The sequence below is a fragment of the Lepidothrix coronata genome, unplaced genomic scaffold, assembly GCF_001604755.1.
Source record: "Lepidothrix coronata isolate B3197 unplaced genomic scaffold, Lepidothrix_coronata-1.0 Scaffold121, whole genome shotgun sequence".
In the NCBI taxonomy this organism is placed as follows: Eukaryota; Metazoa; Chordata; class Aves; order Passeriformes; family Pipridae; genus Lepidothrix; species Lepidothrix coronata.
In genome coordinates this window covers 2,946,769-2,967,158 of record NW_016690301.1, presented here as the reverse complement: position 1 = coordinate 2,967,158, position 20,390 = coordinate 2,946,769, and the positions used below count along the sequence as shown (strand labels likewise).

The window sequence follows — 20,390 nt, the reverse complement described above, 5'->3', positions numbered from 1 at the left end:
CGCCAGGCAGGGGGATGCTGGGTGGCAGCGAGATGGGGTGCGCCCCAAATGGGTGAAGGGGGCTTGGAGCGTGGGCGGGCTCCTGCCGTGCAGCTGAATCACCCATCCCCTGTGCCAGGGAGGTGGGGGACCCGCCCCTGGAGACCTTAGGACGGGTCACACCTCAGTGCCGAAAGCAAGGGGCGCTGGGGCCGGAGCGGGGAGCGCAGCAGGAAAAGCACCGGACGGGAGGATGTGAGATAAAGCGCCCGGGGGTGTTATCTCACGCCTGCCCGCGGCCGCCTTTCCTGCGGCCCTGCGCCTCTTCCGCCCGGCTCCGCGCCCAGCTGGGAGCCAAGCGCCCGGCAGGATCGGCCCCGGATTTGCCACCCTGCCTGCTCGCCCTGTGGCTGCCGGGGGGCTGCGGGGGGTCTCCAGCCACAACCAGGAGCACGCTTTGCATCACCCTGGCAAAGAGCCGAGTTGCGCCGACGTAGGGCTCGATGCCACACCGAGGCGTCCCCAGAGCCCCACGGGGTGGGGTCCAGGTGCCAAAGGTGGGGAGGACACCAGCTGAAGCCACGGCATGGTCACCGTCTCCACCAGCCACGGCATGGTCACCGTCTCCACCAGCTCCCATCTTCCTCTGCAGCCAGCCAGACCTGCCAGCCTTCCCACCCCGCCACACGGATCGGGTGCCAGCAGCTCTGAGCCCCTCACTCACAGCCCCCCCAGCCGGGGCGATGGATGCAGAGCCTGGCAAAGGGCTCCCCTGAGCACCCAAGGCTTCAGTGGGTGGCACTGTGGGACAAAGGGACCCCAGCCCACCTGGTGCAGCCCCCCCAGCACCCCCGGAGACACCGGGCACACAGCGCCGTGGCCCCGCTCAGCCCCAGAGGCGCAAGGCAGTGCCCGCTGTTGGCACGGGGTGCTGCACCGAGCCGTGCCGAGCTGTGCCAGCGGCACCACTGCACAATCCCGCCATTGTCCCGGCCGCCGCTTTGCCTGCGCCAGCTCCCACCATCTGCAACCACCCGGCGTTGCCCTCCGGCCCCCGGGGCCACCGCGGCGGCAGGCGCCGGACACCGCGGCTGTGCCAGCTGGGATGGGGCTGTCCCCGCACTGTCCCCTCCAGGGACCCCAGGACCCGCGTGCTGGGGGGTGCCCGCCTAGTTTGCACAAAAGGGGGGTCCCCCCCGACTCTGACACCGCGGGACCACCCAGCACAGCAGACGTCTCTGCTCCTCGCCAGCCGCTGCCCGGCCCCGTCATTAATTGCAGCGGGGGGAGGAATTAATGATCTTAATCCCTTCTTTATGATTGACCCGAGTAAAGAGAGCGAGCCCCCCCCCTTCCCGTTCCTGCCCCTTTTCCGGCCCCCATCCCAGGGGAAGGCGCCGGGCAGCGTCATCTGGGTCCCTGTCAGAAGGTGCTTAGTCCCGGCCCCGGCATTAAAGGGGCACGTGATGGGCTCCCTCGCCCGGGTCTTTGCACGGGGCAGCTTAGCAGCCTGGAGGGACGCCAGGGTTCAAGGGGACACCACCAAGGTCAGGAGGCCCCAACCCACACCCAGGGGGTTCCCAGCCCTTCGCAGGACACTGCTCCTCCCCTGCAATGAACCACCCTGCCAGGTCCAGGCTGAGCCCACAGGGTCTGAAAGCCAGGTGTCTCAGGGTGAGGGACAGCACCCATGGCACGGGGTGCCCAGAGAAGCTGTGGCTGTCCCATCCCTGGGAGTGTCAAAGGCCAGGCTGGATGGGGCTTGAAACAACCTGGGCTAGTGGAAGGTGTCCCTGCCCATGGCAGGGGGTTGGAACAAGATGGTCTTTAAGGCCCCTTCAAACCCAAACCATTCCATGACTCCAAGGGTCACACCAAAGACCTGCCTTTCACCAGCCTGGGATGCTCAGATGGGGCAGGGCAGCCATGCTCTCCCATGGTCCTGGGGGGGAAAATGGGATTCTCCTCTCCCTGGATCTTCCCCCAGCGCTCAGCACCACACCAGCCTGCATCCCCCTTCCTCTGCCCTGGGGCTCCCCTGCACACTGCACACAGGGGACTGTGCTGCAATAGTCCTAACAACTCCAAAACAAATAAAGGTTGCAAAAGGATCATCTCTGGTGGTCCAGCACCCGGAGAAACCCCTGCCAGCCAATGGACTGAGAGTCCCCCCAGTTGTAGGCACCATTCACTGTCAGTGGGGAGCAGGAGAGAAGCTTCGCTTCTCCTAAAAAAATGACAAGCTGCAAATTCCAGCCGGCTCCCCAGTGTTTTTGCTGCATGGCTGGAAAGCCATCAGCTCCCGCCGACCTAAAAAGTCTCATCTTCAAGAGAGAACTTCTGCTTTCCTTTAATTTTGAATAAATCACGCTCCTCCCGGAAAAAAACGCCGGTTGGTCAGCCGTGCACAGACACAGCGTAAAGGGAGAAGAAAGCAGCAAAAGCTGAAGCTGAGCTGCTCCCGGGCTCCGGAAACAAAGGGAGAAAATCAAAATTCGCCTTTTTTCTAATCCCTGGGCGCTGGGTGGGCACCGGGGGCGGTGGCTTTGTCTGCCCTCAGCAGACGGAGGACGAGGACGGAAGGGACCCCGGCGTCTTTTCAGCCTGGAGAAAGGCTGTAATTGTCCCCTCCGCCGGGTTTTTGTCCCCACTTCCTCCCCCTCACCATGCAGCCGCCAGCCCAGCATGGCCCCCACCTCTCTCCACCACCACCATCGCTCCCTGGTGATGGAGGGATGGACAGACGGAGGGACAGACTCAGCCATGCCATGGACAGACTGAAGTAGGGTGCCCACCACCAGCACGTGTCCCTCTCCAAAGCATCCCAAGGGAAGGTCTAGGGAGGCTGCAGCGGGAGGTTCCTTCCCCTCGCAGCACTGGAGGTGGTTCCTGTGCTCCTCAGCCACCCTGGTCAACACCTGACAGGACCTTGGGATGGCCAGGAGCACGGGACCATGGTGGGAGCAATGCATGGGGAGACAAGACACCCTGGAGGCATCATGGTGTCTGAAACACACCCCGGGATGAGACACCCAGCGAGTAGAGCAGGAGCATGGCCCTGTAGCAGCATCACGAGTCAGATGGTCCAGCTGCAACCCAGGTCAAAGGCTTGGGAAAACAAGCACCACCAGAACAAGGTTCAAAGCAGCTCCGACCCCAGCACCACAACACCTGACCCAGCTCCCAGGTGCCCCATTTCCACAGCACAGTCAAACCTGCTGCTTCCTCCATCAGGTGACACAGGTCAACTGAAACAGGCCCTGACTGCAGGCTCACCGACCACATGGGCACCAGCAGCAGGAGAACCAAGTGAGAAACCAATCCGTGATCTCCCAGGGCTGAATATCCCTGTGGGACACCCATCCAGGGAGAACACGGTGCCTGATAACCAGGAACACCCGGAGGCAAAGACAAGGATTTTGTTTGCAAGCCATCACCTCTGTCAACCCAACAGCCCCCAAGCTCTGCTTTTTGAGTTCATCCTTCTGAAAACTGGTCCAGCTGGATAATCCACTGCTGGATGTGCCATGGAAGTTACCATCACCCACCACCTTTTCTCCAGACATCAAGAGAGGACTCCCAGGCCTGGGGGAGGTTTGGGCAGTGCTGTGAATGCTCAGGCTCACCCTGGACAGCTTAAGGAGTCGGAGGTATGACGGGTCGAGGTATGACAGGTCACCAGATGGGCAACTCACACGGAGATAGTTCATCTCCCGTGCTCCAGAACATCCTTCGGAGGGCCAGTTGTGGCAGCCGCTCTGCTCGTCTCTGCTGCCGAGGTGGCACTGAGGGACGTTAAGAAGCCAACTCCTGAATTAAAAAGGCTATGGAAGATTAAATCCAGCATCTGGAGTTCGCCCTGGAAGCAGATGGCGAGTCATCATGGTGCACAGAGTGGCTTTCACCCGTCTCCTCCTCGCAGGCAGCCGCTCAGCCCCGGTGATGCCCCGCAGGAGCAGCTCTGGACGCACACACAGCGAGGGCCAGGATGTGTCCTGCCAGGTGCATCCTTAGGGCAGCATGGTGAGGCCATGCTGCATCCTGCTGAGCAGGCAGGAGGTGATGCCACCTCCCCAGGTAGGCTCCCTACGCCAGGGATCCAGCAAGGGCACATTCTTCCCCGCAAACTGTGGCTTTTCCTATGTAACCCCATGGCTGCAGTGACCTTCTCAATCCACCAGCACGGCAAACACCCCAGAGCCTATCCCCAGTGTGCCCTGGACTTCCAAGGAGGTTACCACTGAGGGGAGGACGAGGATGTCCCCAGGGACACCACTGCCTCCACGCACATCCTTGAACCTCACCCTGTCACCCTGGCACAGCTGGAGCCACCACTGTGGGGACCAACCTGTGCCTGGGGCTGCCCCGGCCGGGAAACGTGGCTGCGTCCTGCCTCCGCAGGGTGGTGGTTACGGATTAAGGAGTCTTAAATGTCAGACGACCAGGCGCTCCCTGGAAATCCACTTATCTCCGCTGCCACTCGGAGCGGCCAGAGCCGGGCGGTTATGGAGATAACGCGATTTGAAGCGTCCACCCGAGCATTGCAGGGCTGCGGGTGCCCTGCGGACAACGCCAGGCACCTCCTCCCCTCCTCCGCTCGCCCAGCTGCTGCCCAGAGAGCCGGGTGACGGCTCAGCCCGGGGGCTGCGCCCACCTGCACGACCCCCCCCCTCCCCAATTCCGGGGGATGAGGGAGCCTTGGCAGCCTCGGTGCTCATCCATCCCCCCCTGTGCCAAAGCTGCACCAATTTGCTGCCCAAATCCTAAAACGACTGTAACTAAAACCTACCAGATTGAGCCTGGGGAAGGGCCCCCCCCCACCACCACCTCCCCGCCTCTCCTCCCCTCTCCAAATGGGATTGAACAGATCTGCTCTCGCACGAGCCCAGCTCGCAGCCAAGCAGCATCTGACATTCACGCGCCGTGGCACGGCTCTGCCGCTCGCCCACTCCCCCCCGGCTTGGCATCGCCCCGGAGATGCGCCATCAGTCCCAGCCCAGCAGAACCCCCCCTGTCCTCTGCAAAGCCCCCCCCAGACCCTCCTGGAGGGACTCCAGCTCTTTGATCCAAAGAGTTCCCGGTGTTCTCCGCACCACCGCGGTGATTCAGGGCTGTGGGGTTCAGGGGACCAGGCGGGATGACCCCAGGGCTTTGGGGACAGGTGGATGGGGCAGGCTCTGCCCGGTGGCAGATGCCAGGAACAACGGGCATCCCAGCAGGACCCCCAGGGAGCTGGGGTGGGCCCAGGGATGCCTTTGCCCTGGGGAGACCCACACACAGCCTGCCCAGGCCAAGCTAAGACGTGTGAATTGCTCCTTTAACAGATGGGGCGATTACAGCATCAATTACTGGGGGTCTGACCGACAACCAGGTCATGGAGAGACCCACTGGCAGGTGCAGAGCAACGAGGAGTTAATTAAAAATAAGGAAAAGAGTTGTAGGCACAGTCACGTGGCAATACTGGATGGCGAAAACCCCCAAAGCCATTAGTGCCACCTCCAAGTGCCACCTCCGATGGTGCTCCAATCTATTCCTGCCACCTCCAAGTGCCAGCTCCACTGGTGCCCAAATCTATTTGTGCCACCTCCAATCGTGCCCAAATACATTAGTGCCATCCCCAAGTGCCACCTCCAGCGGTGCTCAAATCTATTCATGCCACCTCCAAGTGTCACCTCTGGTAGTGCCCAAATCCATCAGTGCCACCTCCAAGAACAGCTCCAGCCTGGAGCTGTCCCCTTGCGCTCCCAGCTCTCTCAAAACCTCATCCCCCCACATGCCACCAGGCAGCTCCATGGTGGCAGAGCACACACCGAGGGGCTGCTTCAGATCCCAGGAAAGCCTGCAGTGGGAAGGGCCAGTGCACCCATGGCAGCGCCTGTGTCAGGGTCACCACCTGAGAGCGCCGGGGCCAGCTCGGTGCATTTGAGCTTGGCCATTAATGGGTGGTGAGGACCTCGTGGTGCTTAGTAGTGAGATCCCAAGCCACCACGATCTCCACTCTGGAAGGCAACCACTCTGGAAGAACCACTTTTCCCACCGGGAAGGCGACGGCCCCGTCGGAAAGCCGCCGGGGTCCGCAGACGGCAGCTATTGACAGATGTCTGAGAGGACGGCGAATAATCCCGTCTTCCTCTGGGAGGATTCGGGTCGCCCTCGCCCTCACCGGGGGTTTATCCATTGTCTGGATCTGCCGGCGGTTGTTATTTTTGGTCAGCTCCACGTTTTGCTTGGCCTCGCTGGCAGGAGGGAAGCGGGAGGAAGAAGAGAAAGGGGAGGAGGAAGGCTGCTTGGCCAGGGCCTGGCAGGGGGAAGAACCAGCTCAGCCCTGGGAGAGGGCAGTCAGGCACCCTGCAGCCCTCAGGGAGCCTGGGTGGGTCTCTTCCCAGCCCCACAGCCTTGCTGAGCACAGCCAAAACTCACCACAGCGATGGGGCTGGCCAGCCCAGGAATCCCATTCCCCCTGGTGCCCAGGGGAATCACTTCCAGTGAGCCCAAGTGGGCCAGAGAGGCTTGAGAGGTTTTGGGGGGTAGGCTTTGGGGGGCAGGCAGTGATTAGGGTTCTTTCCAGCACCAAAAGCAAGCACAGGGGAGCTCTGTGAGGGACAGGCAGATCCTGTCTGTGACCAGCACCACGTCAAGCCCTGCCTGCAGACCTACAGGTGTCTCAGGTCCATGCAGACAGGCCAAAAAAAGCTGGGGAGCCTCAGGAAGGCAGATTGGCATCCTGCCCTCACCCACCCGGGCTGTGGACCCCCATCCCTCTCGCTTCATTGCCAGCACTGCAGAATCCCAGTAGCAGGCCAGCCCTGCCGGCAGGTCCCATCCTCCCCAGTGGTTTGGGCTCACCAGCACTGTGGGATGCAGCTCAGTCAGCCACTGGGATCTGCACCTGGATCGCTCTGGGGGCACTGCTGAGGCCCTGGCACAGGTTGCCCAGAGAAGCTGTGGCTGCCCCATCCCTGGAAGTGCTCAAGCCCAGGTTGGATTGGGCTTGGAAGCCCTGCTGTAGTGGAAGATGTCCCTGCCCATGGCAGAGGGGTGGAACAAGATGAGCTCTAAGGTCCCTTCCAACCCAAACTATTCCATGATTCCATGATTCTATCCTTCCGAACCGGGTAGAGGGGAAGCACAGGCAGAGCTGGGGTAAGAGCATCCAAGAGGATGCTCCTGGGGAGAAGACACAAGCCTTGCCTCAAGACTTTGTGCCTCTCCCCATCTCCCTGGCAGCGACACAGGGAGCACCCCCACAAGGCAGGGCTCGCCATCCTTCTCCTTGTTGTCTTTCCACCACTCCCCAGTTTGCCTGCGGAGCAGGAAGATAACATAAAGCTGCCTCCCCTGCCTCTGTGGGTTCTCACTCCTGCAAGAGATGGAGGGCACGAGCACAGAAGTGCCTCTCCCGAGCTTTCCCCGTGCTCGGCACCGCTTGTCATTCAAGCAAACCCCGTGGCCTTTAAGCTGCCAAGGTACCAGAGCTGCTCTGGAATCGGAGTTCGCTCGGCTCCTGCCCTGGAGCAAGGAATCTGAAACGCTGCCACTGGAAACGAAACAGAGCATCCGTCATTTTACTTGCCAGAAATATATCCAGCCCCCAAAAAAAGAAATCCTGCCTGCGAAAGAGCCAGCAACAAAGCCCTCGATTCCACCGGCGAGGCTGAGCCCGGCGTCGGGCATTTCCACCGGGATCCTGATTCCCTGCCCAGTTCACTGGTCAGATTAGGGCTGGGGAGGCCAGGAGGAGGGTGCCAGCTCAGGATCAGGATGGCTGGTGGGGACCAGCAGCTCTCGCCTAGGATGCTACCAGGAAAACCCGTGGGTTTGGGAAGAAAAGAGGCAGGTGGTAGAGGCAGGGCTGGGGGGGATGAAAGGTGCAAACCAGGGTAGTGAAGCCCAGCCAGCCCTGCCACAGGAGTGTCCAAGGGACCCCACCCTGCCCGCAGCTGCTGCCAGCATCCTGCCTGCAATTCCCCCCCCCCTTCGGCCATGCAGGTCGTCACCGCCCCCCCGCCCCCGGCCATTCCCAGTCGCATCCCCAGGAAAAGCAGCAGCGCGTTCCCAGCCAGCCCAGCCCCCAGCCCAGGCACGCCAACCCAAATATCTGCGAGAGGCGCTCCCCTCCCTGGGAACGGCGACTTGCCGCAGAGTTCACATGCCCCAGCAATGCCTGATTAAACTCCCAAACTCCAAGGGAATACCCCTGAGGCTGTCTGAAGATAAGCTAGGAGCTAGGCTGCTCTCAGGAAATGCAGGAACTGGGAAAGAGCAATCCCTTTTTTTTTTTTTCCCTTTTAAATCCAGAATAACATAGAGCAAACCCTGGTGCTCTCTGGCTCAGACACAAGCATTGCCCAAGCTCACTGCTGTGCACCCCAAGAGCTTCCCGTTCCCTGAGACATCGCAGGTGACCCTGGCTCCAAGACAGATCCTGCTGGAGGCAGTGGGGATGGAATCAGAGAGCCCAGGATAACTCCAGGCAGCACAGGAGAGCGGACTGGAAGATGCCAAGCAAGAGGACAGAGCTGGAGCCCTGGGCAGAGGGAAGGGTGCTGCCCAGGCCAGCAGGTGCCAGAAGACAGGGACACTTGCTGCCAACACCTCCAGCACTGGTGACTCTTGGCAGGTGTTCCACCATTTTCCTTCACCCTAGGGAACACCTCAGACACCGATTTTCACTAGTCCCCAGGATTCCTGCACTCCTGTCTTTCTCCCCTCCTTGAGCTTTTCCATGAGGGACAGTCATAGCACTAGACATGGATCTCCCGAACCAAGCTCAAGGGCAAGGCAGTCAAGGAAACCATGTTAATGCAGAACCCAAAGCAATGGGCAAACTGGATCATCCCAGGATCAAGAGGAAGACGGTGCTCCTCCCTTCGGTACCTATTGGATCCCAGGGAGCAAACAGCAGCTCATCTTCCAGGAGAGCGGAGCCACAGGGAGGGTTTGCACCACATCCTGGGGATCAAGGAGCCTTGGCACTGCCCCATCCTGGCTGATGGGGTGGGGGGGACACTGTGACATTGGCTTCAGTGGTGACCAGATGTCATAAGGGAGAAGGCCTGCCTTCTACCAGGAGCACAGCTGGGAAGGGACCTGCACCAACACACACCGTGCTCTTGGATGGGCAAACGTGCCCGAGGCCTGAGGCCACAGGTGATGGACTGACCCAAGCCAAGCTCTCCTTTGGAGGTGTCCTCTTGGATATCTTTCTTGGTTCTTAATGCCTCTTCAGGAATCAGCCCAAGAGGAAGGGCATCTTCCTTCCCTGTACATGGCAGGATGGAAAAACAGCACTCCTGGGCAGTCTTCTCCTGGGAAGAGTCTTTAGGAAAACTGATGGGGTGGCAGAGCAAGGAGGTGTTGTACCAACAAGGCCAAGCTTCTCTCTTTGGTCAGATCCCAGTTTGGCTGCAGAAGACATCAGTACTGCTAGAGAACACTTGGATTGTCCCTTCCCTGGGGGTCTGATGCAGCCACGAGACCCCAGTGTGGCCTTTCCATGCATGAAGGGGGTGTGGAAGAAAAATGGAGAGAGACTTCTCACCATGGCCTGTCGTGACAGGACAAGGGGCGAGGGGTTTAAAATGACACAGGGCAGAGTTAGGTGGGGGAAAAAATTCTTCTTTGTGAGGATAGTAGGGCATGGGTTGCCCAGAGAAGCTGTGGTTGCCCCATCCCTGGAAGTGCTCAAGCCCAGGTTGGATTGGGCTTGGAAGCCCTGCTGTAGTGGAAGATGTCCCGGCCCATGGCAGGGGGGTGGAACAAGATGAGCTTTAAGGTCCTTTCCAACCCAAAGCATGATTCAACAACAATTTAACTCCCAGCACTGTGCCTTACCCAAAAAGCACAAGTGACACAGGTGAAGTTGGCAGATCTGAAAGAACCAACCCCAGGACAGTCAAAAAGCAGACCTGGAGCCCTGGGAAGGAGGAAAGGGTCACCATCACCAGCCACAGCACAAGTCAGGATGGGGAGACCCTCATCTGAGGGGGCTGCAGGACTCACAGTAAGAAACACAGGGGTTCACTCTATGACCTCAAGCAGAATAGCCATGGAAAAACCCATCTACAACCTGTCACAACACAGAGGAAGATAGAGAAGAGCCACAAGACTGATCCTGGGAAAGCTGGAGCATGAAAGAAACACCACATGGTGGGGGCTGGAAAGGGTTTATAAGACTGGAGATGTGGTTTGAGGGGGACTGACTGCAGGGTGTCACCATCTGTCTGGGCTTACTGGTCCTTCCTGGCCCCAAGCTTTCAGGGACTACACTAGAACTGGAGTTACATGTCAATACTTCTGCCTTTCCTCACTTTGCCGAAAGCTGAGGAACAAGGTGGTGAGCTGGAATGACAAGGAACAAGCTGGATGTGGTTGGTGCCTGCCACATGTTGGTCCATTCCTTCCCCAGCCAGCCCAGGCTGGGCTCAGATCCCCCAGTCTCCTTCCAGGGACCTTCCTGCTGGATTGGTGGCCCCTGCAAGGGAACCATCTTCCCTCACCCATGCAGAAGGGGTTGATCCCATCAGGGTTTTCACCCCTCCTGAAACCCAACACCCACATCCCCATCTCTCCTCCTGTGGCACTGGCAAGCCCCTGGGATGGGAGGGAAGCTCCCAGAGCACAGGGCACCCATCTAGAGGGGTGATATTCCCACTGACTGCTCTCAGCTTTCATGATGGACATTCTTCTCCACCTGCTGCTTCCTCCAACCCACCTTCCTCCCTCTTCTCCGTGCCAGGGGGTCCTGCACCTTGCCTTCAGTGACACGATCTGTGGAGGATGAGCCTGAGCAAGGCTGGGGGACAAGCAGGGGCTGTGGAACAAGCTGGGCAGGAATCCCTCACAGATTCCATCCCCCAGCGAGATGGAGCACCAGGGGATGTGGTCTTGTAGGTGGTGGATTGGTCAAAAGGAAGCCCATCCTTGTGGCTGGGATGAGCCACTGGAATTTTAGGGACTGTCCACAACATCTCCCTCAGTGCTCTGACACAGCTGTTTCCATCCCACAGGTTTCACAAAGACCTATCCATGGGGGTTTTATTCCTCCTTTCAGTTTCGGGCACTTTTGACATAAGCACATCCGAGTTAAGGGTAGAAAAATTCCCCAGCAATTCTTGACAAGGTTTCCCTCGACCAGCGTGGCTTCCCCATCCTTGTGCACCCTGGATGGACCCACCTGCCCTCCCTGCACCTTTCTCCTACACACTGTGACTCTGAACAGCAGCACCCAGAGGAGGAACACCCTCCCCTGAGGATTTTTCAGAGGAAAAATGTACTTTTTCACCCCGATGCTGCATTTTAACAATGCAACAAAGCCAAAGCCCGGTGCCAGGGCTGCAGCCCTCACTATCCCGAGAGAAGCAGCTGGCACCCACAAGGGATTCAGGATGGGTGCCTCCAGAGAAGACCCGCGGGCATCCTCATGTCCCCACAGCGGGCACTCCCGCTTGGGCTCAAGGGGTTTAAGCCGAAGCAGTGCAAGTCCCTGCTGCAGCCCCCCGAGGTGTAAGGCTCCCTGAGCTCTTAATGGGCTTATTACGGAGCTGCCGGGACCAGAGCAGCGCCCGGGGGGACTTACAGGCATCCCCAGCCCGCAGCCCCCCGCGGCACCGCCCGTCCCTGGCACCGCGGGGGCCGCCCCCGCCCGCCCCTTCCCGGACGGGCCATCGCTGACGGCGCCGAGCGCTCAGCCTGCCCTCAGCCCGTCCCAAATCCCACACGCCGCCTCCTGCCCGCCTCCAGGACAAAGGCGGATGCGTGTCCCCCCCAGCCCTGCACAGATCTAATCCCCCCACAGGCCATGGCATCGGTGTGGCATCTGCATCCCCACGCCGTGTGCCTGCAGCCTGTGCCCCACACCCGCACCCCACAGCTGTGCCCTGTGCCTGCAGCCCCACTCTGGCACCCTGTGCCCACCCTCTGCTGCTCACCCCATCATCGCTGTGTACCCCACATCCTGCCCTACACCTGCACCCCACATCTCACCCCACATCTCACCCCACATCCTCCCCCAGGGCCACGCTGAGCCCACGCAGCAGGACGTGGTGGGGCTGTCGCTGGGGCAAGACCAGATGCAGGTCCCCCCAGCCGGCCTCAAAATCAGGCTGAGGGTGACAGGAGTGTGCCACTTGGCCCAGGGAGGCTGGAGGGGCCAGCACACCATCCCACACCATCCCCGGGAAATCCTGTTTTTCCGGGCTTGGATCAAGCACAAGGGACTGGGAACAACGGCCATCCAGGGAAAACCCTACTGGAAAGCTGTAAAACCCCACTCAGTAAATCCCTGCTCTCAACCAGCACAAGTTTTGGGGAGGCAGCCCCTGACAGCAGTGGCTCTGCCCTCCTTTTCATCCTATTTTGGGGATCTAGACTTTGTGCCTTTGGGTTTTTCCAGAGGGGAAATATATTAAAAAAAAATAAATAAAAAAACAGCAAAAAACCCCCAAAACCTAAGCACGCCACTGAGCTCCTGTGAATTCCCTATCAGCTGCTGTACACGCACATGGCACAGAAAAATCCTTAGCAAATTCCTGCTGAAAAATAAGAAAAAGACCAGGAAAACCCACCAAAGGCTGAGCTCGCCGGACACAGCGCGCCAGGAGGGGCTGACAGAGCTGTTACGGTCTATTGGGCCAATAATCCACAAACTAAGACAGATTTATTGTACATGGCAGATCCTAACAGCTCCAAAGAAACCATCACTGTCTCCCGGTGCTTAAAATTCACTTTCTTGGGGGGGGGGAAGAAAAAAAGGGCCAAAATATGGCTTTATGAGATAAGATGCGTGGTTGGACCACTCTGTGACAGGCAGAAGCCTGTGCTAACACATATATGGCTATTTTTTTTTGCCTTGGTATATAAATATATAAAATATCTCGTCTTCCAAGGCAAGTGCGACTGCATTACCCGTCGGAGCGCTGTCCTTACCACCGGATTACCCGGCTTGGTTTCACCTCCCTTAGCAAGATGGATTTGCAGGGATGTTGTTTCCGCCTCAGTATCACAGACCAGAAAAAAAAAAAAAGGGGGGGGAAGATAAAAAATTAAATTAATTAAAGCCAACTTGAGCCCCTGCATCCATCTGGCTTGCTGGGATGGATGAGTTTGGGAAGGTGCAATGATCTGAGGCGGGAGATGCTGGAGAGGAGAGCAGGCTCTTCCCACCGGCACCACGCCGTGACGGCAAGCTCGGGATGGGGGGATATTTCGATGATAATAATAATAAAAATAGTAATATTAAAAAGGGCAGAGCTGGCGCTTTCCCTGTTTCTGGCACACAGGACACCAGGCAGTGCAGAGCAGCGGGACCGGGAGCGGGATCAGCCCAATCCCGTCAGTAATTGCGGCGTCTGTTCGAATCTCCGCGACGCTGGAAATCACGCTGGGCCCGGCTCAGAGCTCCCCGGCGGCTGATCGTATCGGACGGGGATCAGAGAGGCTCAGCTAACGGGTTTAGTGCGCGGCTCGTCCCAGCCGGCGCTGCCGCCGAGGGGGGGCCGGGCTCCCGCTCTCCCCGGGGGGGCCGCGGGGCCGGGATGCTCCTGGGAAGCTCGGAGGGAGCGCGTGGGAGCGGAGCATCCCTCAGCGGGGCCGTGCCTGGGGGGATGCCCGGTGGGACAGCCAGCCCTGAGCCCCTCTGGCATCGTATGTGCGTGGTGGGTCGGGTACACCTTGTGTTCGCCCTGCCAGCACCCACCACCCCCTGGCTACACCCCAAAACCATCCGGGGGGGTGTGAGCAGTGGGAAGCTGGAGCAGGCGACCAGGAGAGAATGACACGGGCAGGGATGGATGCAGGGAGGGGGGTTTGCATGGATGCCCCAGCTCCAGCCCCGCGGATGCACCCTAAAACCATCCCAAGGGGTGTGAGCAGTGGGAAGCTGGACCAGACGACCGGGACAGCCACTTTCAGCTGAACCCGGAGCCTCGGAGCGATGCTCGTGGGTAGGGATGGGTGCAGGGAGGAGGTTTGCATGGATGCCCCGGCTCCAGCCCCCTGGCTGGCAGTGCAGCAGCGGGAAGGGATGTGCTGGGACTGGCCGGGTGGCTCCAGGGAGGGAGTCGAACGAGTAATTAGAGCAGGAGGCTGTGAGTCAGCAAACGATGCGTAACCTCGGCGAGGCTGACAATGAGGCAAAAGATGGCAGTTTCGACCGAGAGCGCCGGCTGAAAGGGCACATTTAGATATGCAAGAAGCAGCGACTCCTGACAATCCCAGGGCTGGGACCTGCCCAGCAAACCGTGCTGCTCCGGAGCCACCGTCTGCACCAAGCACTCGATTCCTTCCTCCAAGATCATTGTGAATAGAGACATGGGTGGGCAGAGCAAGGCAGCGGGGACCACTCCCAAAAAAACAGCGTTCAGGGGAAGACGCCAGGCAGCCTCTGCTCCAGCACCCCATGCTGCCTGGGAAGCGGGATACAACCAGGCTGGGCAGCTGACCTTGCTCCGGATGCCCCGGAGAGAAGTGCAGCCACGGCGGGGCCGATCCTCCCGGCACACCCGCTGCACTCCAGGGTGGATATTAAGGTTTGGCTTGGAAGCAACCCCCAGTTCCAGCCACAGGCTCGTCCCCCCCCCCTTTCTGGGGGGGTCCATCAGGGCTGCAGGCAGGTAGGGCCCCGCCGCCCAGCCGCCCTCGGCGAGGAGAGTTTAATTAACCCCGGAAAGCGATCGTTAAACGGCCGGCCCGGGTAATCGATGCGGAAGGGGCAGCTTTGCTGCCGAGGGACCATCTGCTCCGGGGAGCGGCGGCGGCTCCTCATCCCCCGTCACCCCTCACCCTGCGCCTGCCGGGAAGCCACGGCCACGGGGCAGCTGGTTTGGGGGCCTGATCCAGAGCTGAACCCCGGCCGAGCCATCCCGGGGGGATGGGAGCTGCCCCTCGCCTCAACCCTCGCTTCCCGTAAAGCCCCAAGTCCCTGAGCCACGTGATTTCCGACACGGCACAGCCCCCCCGGCACAAAGCCCACCGGAGGGTCCCTCCAGAGCAAGGCATTCCCCCCTTCCCCCCAGCCAGGATGTGGCTGAAGTAAAGCTGGGCAGGGATGTGGCCAAGCATCCTCCACGCCCCACAGCTATTTTCACCCATGAGATGAGTTTGGGGCGGTCTCAGCCTCGAGGGCATAGACAGTTTGTGTGTTTTCGAGTGCCTGGCCGCCCCCCCGCACACACAGATTCCCAGGGGATTACTCAGAGGGATGCTCTCGGCATCGCCCAGGATACCAGCCATCCTGCCATGGGGCACTGCGTCCCTGCCCACCTCCCCCAGCATTCACTCGCACCCTGAAACTCTGCTGGCAGCTCCCGACCCTTCTCCAACCCTGAATTTCCAAGTTTCTCCTTATTTCCACCCAGTACATGGTGCTGAATGCTCAGGGGGACAGAGGGGCTGGGTGGGGGGCACCCGCTCCCAAGGGACCCAGGAGCTGCTTTCCCCTATGGGGCACTGACTGCAGCTCTGGGATGGGGTTCCTGGTCAAGTCTGGGATGGACACAGGGAGACCCCCGGTCCCTCACCCTGTGGTCACCCCCCAGGAGAACTTTAGGGGGCAGCTGGGAGTGCAGCACCCCATGGCAAAGCCAAACAGCAGATGGAAGAGCAGGATTTTGCCCCCCTGGGATGAGATTCAGAGAGGCCAGTGTCCCAAGTGGTGTCCCTCTCCTATGAGGGGACACTCCACTATCATCACACCCTGCCCAGCTCCCAGTGCCAACCCATCCCAGGAAGCCTGTGAGGACATGGCACTGGCATGACCCTGCTGGGGTGATGCAGAACCTCCTGGTCTGGGTCTGACCCCACTCACTGGGAGAAGAGGGACCTGGGATTCTCCCTGCTCCGATGGCAGCAGCTCAGCTGGCAGGGAAAAGTGGCCCCTGCACCCACACACACCTACCCTCCCACACTGGCACCACCAGCTTGAGGGCCACCTCTGCCCCAGGAGAAGGTCCTGATAAATTCGATTCCTGGTTGCCAGGACCACCAGGAGATCAGGTCAGGCTCTGGCATGGAGTTGGCTGGGCAGGGGTTTGCCAGGACACCCACCACACCTGGGGAACACCCAGAGGGATGCCAAGGTACCAGCACCCAACCACTGGGCATGGAGGTGAGGTGACACTTCCCATCCCTGCATGTCCAGGAAGGGATGCCCACGGCAGTGGAAGAGCAGCTGGAATGCTGTGGGCAGGAGGCACCAGGGGCAGCTGAAGAGCTTCACTGCAGGAGGGAAACTGAGGCAGGGAAGGGCTGGGATGGGCCCACACACTTGGTGGAGTGAAGGGACCCAGAGCCAGCTTTTCAGCTACTCCCCATCCTGAGGCCACCCTGTGATGAGGACAGGGAGCAAAGACAGAGCAGGAACGACCCCCGCACTGGCCCCACTAGCCCCCAGCACGGGATGTGAGACAGGAGCACACCCTCAGTGGGGTGCTTGCCCCTCAGCCCTCTGAGGAAGGATCCAGCCCCTCAAACTGGGGCTCAGCCCCAGAACCAGTGCTTAGCCCCCCAAACCACTGCTCAACCTGAAATGGTGCTCAGCCACCCAACCTGGTGCTTGGTACCCAAATTGGTGCTTGGCTTCCCAAAACAGTGCTCAGCCCCCCCCAAGCCAGCTCTGAACCCCCTGAACACCCTGGACTGGTGCTTGACCCCTGAGATGGTACCAGCTCAGCCCCCAAAATGGTGCTCAGCTCCCAGGCTGGTGCTCAGCCCCTGAACCAGCACTCAGCCCATGAGACAGTGTTCAGCCCCAAAACAGTCCTCAGCCCCCAAATCAGTGCTCAACCCCTGAGGGGGTGCTCAGCCCCCCAAAACAGTGCTTGACCCCCCCCAAGTTGGTGCTCAGCGCCCTGAAACAGTGCTCAGCCACTGAGCTGCTGCTCAGCCCTCCAGAATGGTGCACGACTCGCAGGTCAAAGCTCAGACCCCAAACTGGGGCTCAGGCCCCCAAAACAATGCTTGATCCTCAAGCTGGCTCAGTCCTCCAAAACTGTGCTCAACCCTCATGCTTATGCTCAGCCTCACAAAACAGTGCATGACCCTCAAGTTGGTGCTCAGTCCCCCAAAACAACACTCAACCCCCCAAAACAGTGCTTGACCTCCAAGCCAGAATGACACTTGACCCCCAAGCCGGTTCTCAGCTCCCCAAAATGGTGCTCAACCTCTCGAGCTCAACACCCCAAAATGCTGCTTGACCTCCAAACCAGTGCTCAGCCCCCCCAAAACAGTGTTTTACCCCCAAGCCAGTGCTCAGCCCCCCCAAAAGCCTCATCCCCAATGGCAGGGTCAGCCACTCCATGGTCCACCCCAGGGGTGCCACTCCAGTCTCCTCCCAGTACACATACTGGTCCCGTGGTCCTTAGGACAGCCAGACAAGCCCAGAGGGGTCTCCCCAGTTTCCTTTGCCCCTGGTGTCAGCATCTCCCCCCTCCCTTACCAAGGGGACACAGGAGCACCATGGCAGGGAAGTCAGTCCCTTCCCACCCCCTTGGCTGTGGGAGTGAACATGTCCCCCACTCTGTGTCCTAGAGGGGAGCCCCTTGTCCCCCTTCCCAGCACTTCCCAGGGGAGTGTCACCACCAGGAGAGACAAGATTCTCAGGGCTCTGTCAGAAGCCCCCCCCCCGAGCCCCAGGGCCGTGAAGGGTGGAGGGCTCAGAAAAAGGTGAGGTCCCTGGTTATCCTTGGAGGTGGCCACGTGCTGGAATGGTTTGTGGGATGCAGACCAGTGAGCTCAAGAGGGATAAGAGAACATCCCACTTCTAACAGGGGTGGGGGATTTATTCCCTGCTGCTGGGGTGTTTTCCAGCCCTATCCATAAACCTATTGGCCTTTGGGATGAGTTGCTGAAGCCGCCCACACACAGCCCAGTGCCAGCTATTTCCAGGATTAGGTTGTCAGTGGTTATGGATATGGTTGTCCCCCCAAAAAATCCCCTCCCCACCAGCAGCCACAGGCAGCCTGGGAACCCCCAGGGACTGGCCACTGGCCTTCCAGGTCCCCCATTCCCCTGCAGCTCCCCTGTTTTTCTCCAGCTCTCCCTTTTTCCCCCAGCTGTGGCATCTCCAGACCCCCGGACACAGCCCCCTTCCCTGCCCCATCCTCACATCCCTCCCTGCAGTCCCCCACCCCCTAATCGAACCGGCTGCCACATGGATTCATCCCAGTTTAATCTTCACGGTGCATCAGCACGGGGGAGAAAACACAAACGTTTTTCCTTTTTTTTTTTGGGTCTTAATCTTTACCTGGGGTCAGATTTACCAATCCTCCTGCTAATCCCCCCACGCCTTCGCAAAGCAAAGGGCCCCCTCCTCCTCCACCCCCGGGGAGCACCCATAGCCCCAGGGTGCCTCGGGATTAGCACTCCAGGTGATTCCAATTGTTCCCAGCGAGGTGGCAATGCATGTTTTTAAAAGCTTCTTTTATTTAACTTGAATGTGAGGATGGGGAGGAGGGAGGTGACTGCAGCAGTGGGGAGATGGGGGCAAAGCCTGGGGGTCCTGGCACGATGGATGGGCTCAGATATTTGGGAAATATTCAGGGAAAGGATGAGAAACTGCTTCTTAGAAAGGATTCAGTGGCATTCCCTGCCTCAGTTTCTCCGTTTGTAGAGATGACAGGTCACCCTCTCTCCTGGGATTCAGATGGCTGTCCCTGAACAACCTCCAGGTCATCCCTGGTGCTGGGGGGACAGGACTGGGAATCACCCCAGGGCTTTGCAGAGGGAGGCCTGGGAAGGGGGCAGGGGTTCCTGTGGATTCCAGGGAACAGGGATCCCTGTGGATGGAAGAACACAGAGCTCTGCAGAAGGAAGGACAGGGGATCTGCATAAGGGGGACAGAGGTCCCTGTAGATAGGGGGACAGAGGGCTCTGAAGATGAAGGGTCAGGGTTCTCAACAGAAGGGGAGGACAGGGATACCTGAAGATGGGGAGAAGCGAGGGGCTTTGAAGATGGGGGGACAGGAGTCCCTGCAGAAGGGGGGACGGGGGCCCCTACAGATGAGGGAACAGAGGGCTCTGTAGAAGGGGGACAGGGGGCTTTGCAGACGAGGGCGGGACAAGCTGGACAGGGTTCCCCACAGAAGGAGGGGACAAGGGCCTTTGCAGACGGGGGAGGACAGAGAAGAGAGGGGTTCCTGCAGAAGGAGAGGTCAGAGATCCTTGCAGGAGGGTTTTCAGACAAGAGGGGGACAGAGGGGACCGGGGTCCCTGCAGATGCGGGGACAGGAGCAACAGAGCTCCCTGCAGATGGTGAGATGGGGTCCCTGCAGATGCCGGGGGGACAGAGGTCCCTACAAACCTGCCCTTCCCACGCCAACCTCCCGCTGTGCCCCCACCATACCCCACCTCTGCTGCAGCGGGGGGGCTGCGCAGACCCCCCCGGCAGGGTGGGAGGCAGGGGCTGCCCGCAGCCCTGCCCTGACCCCCGTCCCCCCGCGGCGGCCGGCGAGATAAGGGAGCTAACCGGGTCTGGCAGCGCGGCCCCCGCCGCGACAGCGCGCACGCTCGGCCGCGGCCGGCACTTCGCCTCGCCAGCCTGGAATTTGCAAGCTGTCCTGATGCATTAAAGCGCAAACGCCTGGCGACCAGCTCCCAGCCCCGTGCCCGGCTGTGCCAGGCCACGGCATCCCCTCCCCGGGGACGCCGACGCGGGGCCAGCTGTCCCCAAGGGCGGTCAGAGCCACCACCATCATCATCATCATCATCATCTTCGTCCTCCACGTTTATTTTTCTGCCCCCAGCCCCAGCTTTAAATAGCGGGATGGGGAGGTGGTGCCAGGCTCGCGCTGTCACCGGGACACTGGGGACATCAAGAGCTGGTGCTGGGGTCAGGCAGAAGCACAGCAGTGCTGGTGCAATGGAGCCCCTTCCAGCGGGCAGCCCCCTGTGCCAACCAGGGCATGGAGGGGATGGGGAGACACAGACGGACATGGATGGAGAGATGGATGGGATGCCCCAAGGATAAAGGCATGGGACCCTGAGGTGGGTGCCTCAACACCCTCATGGGCACAGCACTGCAAGGACCACCCCAGAGAGCCAGAGAGAGATGGGCTGCAGTCCTCTTGGACAGCATCCATTCCCTGGGGATCCCAGGGTCCCCCTTTCCCTGTGCTCACACTTGCACTGTGTCCCCCAGTTTCACTCCCTACACTGGGTTCTTCCCACAGATGCCAGAGGGGAAGGTGGGGAAGGACAGCCCCTTCACAGTTCAGTGTCCAGCCAGCACCCACTATCCCACATCCCTCACCCTGATGCCTATCAGATTCCCTGGGAGCCCCAAGGCCACGCATGCCATGGGATCCCCTCCAGGTCCTTCCAGGGGGCTGGGTGTGCTGAGGGAGGGCTGGGCACCCAAGGCTGCGGGCAGAGGGGACGCTCTGCTCCCCAGCACCATCGGGCACTCGCCCCTTGCC

At 60.0% G+C, this 20,390-nt stretch overlaps 1 protein-coding gene across 2 annotated transcripts in view; it reads right to left on the bottom strand.

The window, feature by feature from the left end:
- Positions 1 to 20,390, bottom strand: part of CXXC5 (CXXC finger protein 5) — a 36,848-nt gene that overhangs the window by 8,688 nt on the left and 7,770 nt on the right. The window contains exon 1 of one of the 2 annotated variants that reach the window (XM_017825659.1): positions 8,857 to 8,877. The exons of the other annotated variant lie outside the window; for it this stretch is intronic. The gene's annotated coding sequence lies outside the window, so the exon portion shown is untranslated. Of the gene's footprint in view, positions 1 to 8,856; positions 8,878 to 20,390 lie in introns of those variants that run through there. 2 annotated transcript variants of the gene reach the window in all.